The sequence below is a fragment of the Erinaceus europaeus genome, chromosome 8 (genome assembly GCF_950295315.1).
Source record: "Erinaceus europaeus chromosome 8, mEriEur2.1, whole genome shotgun sequence".
NCBI lineage: Eukaryota > Metazoa > Chordata > Mammalia > Eulipotyphla > Erinaceidae > Erinaceus > Erinaceus europaeus.
The window spans coordinates 124125247-124131081 of NC_080169.1; positions in this window are offsets into that span (position 1 = coordinate 124125247).

Genomic DNA, 5835 nt, shown 5'->3' on the forward strand with positions numbered 1-5835 from the left:
GGGGATTAAACCAATGCCCTGCAGGCAGGGTGGGGCTCAGTTAACAGTGGTTATATAAATAGAATACAGTGTAAGCAGGGGGGATTATACCAATGCCCTGGAGGCCGGGAGGTGCTCAGTTAACAGTGGTTATATAAATAGAATACAGTGTAAGCAGGGGGGATTAAACCAGTGCCCTGGAGGCAGGGAGGTGCTCAGTTAACAGTGGTTATGCAAACAGAATACAGTGTAAGCAGGGGGGATTATACCAATGCCCTGAAGGCAGGGAGGTGCTCAGTTAACAGTGGTTATGTAAATAGAATACAGTGTAAGCAGTGGGGATTAAACCAATGCCCTGAAGGCAGGGAGGTGCTCAGTTAACAGTGGTTATGTAAATAGAATACAGTGTAAGCAGGGGGGATTAAACCAATTCCCTGCAGGCAGGGAGGTGCTCAGTTAACAGTGGTTATGTAAATAGAATACAGTGTAAGCAGGGGGGATTATACCAATGAAACAGAAGGGGTCTTAGAAGCAGAATTAGAAGCAGACCAACATCTCCCCTTTTGATCTGATTTCTCCGCTTCTGTCCCCAAGTGAGATCAGACCATCTTCCTCCTTCTCTTTCTGGCTGACCTCACTCCACAGGATTCCTTCAAGCTCCATCCAAGAGGAGGGAAAGAAGGTGACTTCATCCTTCTTCGCAGCTGAGTAGTATTCCATTGTGTGTTAATTTGTCTTTTTTTAAAATTTTTATTTATAAAAAGGAAACACTGACAAAACCATAGGATAAAAGGGGTACAACTCCACACAATTCCCACCACCAGAACTCCATATCCCATCCCCTCCCTTGATAGCTTTCCTATTCTTTATCCCTCTTTACCCCATTATCCCATTGTTCAGGGACATGGGGGGGGTCAGGCATCCTCAACAAGTGCATCTGTGCATGCTCTTGGCTGATGGCCCTTTCACAGAACTAACCCAGAGTCTTAACTCAGGCTCCCATAGATGTCCAGGAAAGGTGGTGCTTTGGGGCAGATTTATTTTCCAGTGAATTGTTCCTTTTACCCACATGAACATCTTGTAGATACAGAGATGGTGAAGGGCTGATGTAAGGAGGGAAGTCACCTTCAGAATCCTTCCTCTTCTGCCTCTCCGTGGGGCCCGGGCTCAGGCTGCTCCCCACAGCTCCCGTGTCTACTTCCCAACTAGCCCTGGACACCTGGTTACCTTCCTCTCGTTTCATTCACCTGAGTTTTTTGCACATTGGAAAGGGGACAAGGGGAGAGTTTTGCAAACAGGACAGTGGGAGCTCATGGGGAGCAGCCTCATGAGAGAGACCCCAGTTTGATTCCAGGCACCACCAACATTCAAACTGAGTAAAAACCTGGTAAAAAGTAAATAAATGAATACATCAAAAGTACTAATACTGGGAGTCTGGCGGTAGCAGCGAGTTAAGCACAGGTGGCGCAAAGTGCGAGGACCGGCATAAGGATCCCAGTTCGAGCCCCCGGCTCCCCACCTGCAGGGGAGTCGCTTCACAGGCAGTGAAACAGGTCTGCAGGTGTCTGTCTTTCTCTCCTCCTCTGTCTTCCCCTCCTCTCTCCATTTCTCTCTGTCCTGTCCAACAACAATATCAATAACAACAATAATAACTACAACGATAAAAAACAACAAAGGCAAGAAAAGGAAATAAATAAATTTAAGAAAAAAATTATTTAAAAAAAAAAGAAAAATCGTGGATATAAAGATATTCTGAGATAGAACTCTGGTGGTGGAAACGGTGTGGAGTTGTATCCCTGTCATCTTGCAATTTTATAAATCAATATTAAAAATTATTAGGATTTATTAACCACTAATTATTAAGTGTTACTAGTAACTAAATATTAATCACTAATTTAAAAAAGGCCCTGAAATAAGAGACCTTTGCTTTTCAATGGCTATTGCATCAGGTCCTCAGACAACAGGCATGATCCACGCTGACCCACGTGAGCTGCCTGGCCTACCCAAACCTGGAGAGTCAATCGCAAAAAAAAGGAGCAGAAAGCTGAGCTGAGCTGGGGCCGCTGCAAACTGCCGGGGCTGGCGAGCCTGCTAGTTACTACTGTGCCATGTTTCCTCTTGTTTTTAGCCTGTTTCCACCACATGGAAGGAAGGCTGACATTGTGTCAACACGGAGACTTCTCTTCTCTGCCAGTGACTTGGGAAAGGTTTGATCTTCGTGGGAACAGAAGCAAGGCCACAAGAAAGCGCAGAAAACACAGCCAACAGAGGCATCTAAGAACAGGGGTGACCACACAGGGGAGGCGGCAGACACTGATGGATCCCCGCCTCCCTCACACAGTTGAAGAAGGCCCCTGAATCAGGATCAAGTTCCTCTCTCTTTGTGGACAACCGTGTGGACTTCTGGGTCAAGATAACTTGAACCTCCTTTTAATACTCTACAATTATATTTATATCAATGTATGCAAATGTGTATCAACATAAAAATCTGTAATAATAAAGTTGCATATATATGTATCTGTAATTTTTATTGGGGAATTAATACAGTAAATATTGTCATTATTCCGTGTGTAACATATCTCAGTTTCCTGCAAAACCCTCTCCCCCAGCCCAGGGCCTCCTCCACCATCAGCACCAGGACCTCAAAGCCCCCCCCCACTACCCAGAGTCCTTGACTTTGGGACAAGACACGAAACCCAGCCCACGTTCTGCTTGGTGTTTCCCCTTCTGTTCCGATTTCTCCACTTCTGTCCCTGAGTGAGACCAGCCTGTCTTCTTCCTTCTCTTTCTTGCTGACCTCAGGTAACGTGAGTCTGTGAATTTATCAGTATCTTCTGCTGATCAATTTTATTCTATTTTTTTTTCCTCCAGGGTTATCACTGGCACTCGGTGCCTGCACCACAAACCCACTGCTCCTGGAGGCCAGTTTTTCCCATATTGTTGCCTTTGTCGTTATTGTTATTATTGCCACTGATCTTATTGTTGTTGGATAGGACAGAGAGAAACCGAGAGATGAGGGGAAGATAGAGAGGGGGAGAGAAAGACAGACACCTGCAGACCTGCTTTACTGCCTGTAAAGTGACCCCCACACACAGGTAGGGAGCTGGGGGCTTGAACCAGGATCCTTACGCTGGTCCTTGCACTTTGTGCTATGAGCACTTAACCCGCTGCACTACTGCCCGACTCCCAGTTTTCTTCTTATAAAAAAATCATTATTTGGGTTTTTCCTGGAGAACAGTGTTAGCTCTGGATAGACTTTGTTTTATTTTTTGAAAATTATTTATTTATTTATTTTGGATAGAGATGGAGAGTAATTAAGGGGGAAGAAAAATATAAACAGGTAGATGGGGGGGAGATCTTTTAAACCTGATTCACTGCTCTTGAAGTTTACCCTACAGGTGGGGCCTAGAGGCTTGAACCCGTCTTAGTGCACTGTGATGTGTTAGGTCTCTGCTCCCTGGACTTCACTCTCTGCACAGGAATGGACTCTTTCTAGGACCAGTCTATCAAATGGACAAAGTAAGCTACACTCTTTTTTTTAAAAAATATTTATTTTTATTTATTTATTCCCTTTTGTTGCCCTTGTTGTTTTATTGTTGTAGTTATTATTGTTGTTGTCGTTGTTGGATAGGACAGAGAGAAATGGAGAGAGGAGGGGAAGACAGAGAGAGGGAGAGAAAGACAGACACCTGCAGACCTGCTTCACCGCCTGTGAAGCGACTCCCCTGCAGGCGGGGAGCCGGGGCTTGAACCGGGATCCTTATGCCGGTCCTTGTGCTTTGCACCACCTGCGCTTAACCCGCTGCGCTACAGCCCGACTCCCATAAGCTACACTCTTAAGGTCCTAAGTATTGCATGTCCCCAAATAATGATTCACTAAAAGAAAAACAACCTCTTTCAACTTCTGTCTCACCCTACCTGTTGTAGATAGTAAGTAACATTAGGACAAAACACATCCACGGACCCAGCACAGACCAGTGATGTCTGTGGAGTGAGAAGGTGTTGGCATCAAGAAAGGCTTGGAAGGACTCCAGGAGCTTGTGTTACTTCATATAGAGGATTGGAGCCACTGGGGAGATTCGAGAGTTTCTGTTTTGCAGAGAAGTAGATATTTTTAGTCTCATGGAGAAATGAATTCATCCAGAGGGCGTTATATATTCTGGAAACGGGAGATGGAACAAGGGTGAGAATACATGACAGAGGAGACCATGAGGTCTAAAGGCAAGGTGTGGAGGGGAGAAGCTGAGTGAAAGTTTTCCATCCAGAAGCATTTCAGACACAGAACTAATTGTTTACCAGGATGAGGGAGTTGTGGAAAGACGGGTATTGTTGAAATAAGACTGAGCTGGAGACAGACCAGGAGACAGGATTTGATCAGGATGCAGGCGAGAGATGGCTAGGGGAGCATTCCCAGTGGCCCGTGTCTGTTCACATCCAGCACAGGAGCCCGTGTGGCCTCTGAGTCCCTGTCAGTCTGAGCTCACAGTCCATGGGCACAGCTGGAACCTTCTAGGCTGCTCTCATGTCAGGACCACTGAGGTCATCTGCCCAGTCAGGTCAGATGGCATCATGGCAGCATCTGCACTTGGTGGCTGAAAGGCAGTAAGATATAAAGCAGGATAAAATGGTTCCTGAATAGGAACCAACAGGCAGGAATAGAGCAAATGAGAATAGTAATCTTAGGGTGGAAAAATGTGTTGAATATCACTTTGATATTGAGCAGCCTCTTCTAATCTTCTGCCACCATTTCTACATCTATATTTGTCTTTCAATTTTGGGCCTTTCTCTTCTTTCCTAGATCAAGAATACAGGGCATTTTATTCCTAGTGGTCCATGACTTTAATAGTTTTTGCTTGATTTTGATAGCTAACATGGAGGTGGACAAAAATAATGTCTGAGAAGCTGCAGTCAGAGCTGAGAATAGGACTAGAAAGTTACATTAGGACAGAGAGCTCCCAAACATGAAGAAAATCTATGAATAAAATTAACTGCTAATACCATCGATATGACCCAGGGCCCGTGTCTGTTCACATCCAGCACAGGAACCCATGTGGCCTCTGAGTCCCTGACAGTCTGAGCTCACAGTCCATGGGCACAGATGGAACCTTCTAGGCTGCTCTCATGTCGGGACCTGTCTTCCTCGAGGGGCAGAGCAGGCTGACCAGCCTCCCTCCAGAGAGGCCACTGTGGTCTTCTGTGTAACAGGGGTCTTGTCTGAATTGCATTCGGTCAGAGAGACACCATGTTGGCCCTTCAAGGGACTGTGCCTTCTGGACTGTTTACTGTGTTATTACAAATGCAGTGGCTATGAGAACTCGTGCAAACACCTGTTGTTGTGTGTCTTGGGTCAGTTCCTACCTGTGAGCTGGCCCCGGGGAGGGTGTCCGTGTGTGGCCAGTCTTCCATGAAGCAGAGGAGTTGTTTTCAAAAGTGTCTCTTCACTTTTCACAACCATCACCAATGTCCAAGTCATCCCAAGGGCCCAGCAAGGTTGAGAAGAGGCTGGCCTTATGTCTTGGGCTTTCTTGTAGGTGGCAGTGAGGTTTAATGTGGGATTCCTGAGCAGTTACTGAGGATGAACATCTTTCTGTGCACTTAATCCTTGCATATATTTTTGCATTATTTCTGCAAATTTGCAGTAACTTTGCAGAACATTCTTTTCTTCATTAATTTAGAAGATTCATGTGCATTCAGATATTAGTTTAGGTATTTTCCCCACTACTGATTATCGTTTCATTCTTTTAATGCTGCCTTTTCTCCAGGGTTATTACTGGGGCTCGGTGTCTGCACTATGAACCCACGGCTCCTGTGGCCATTTTTTCTATTTTGTTGCTCTTGTTGCTATTATTGCTGTTA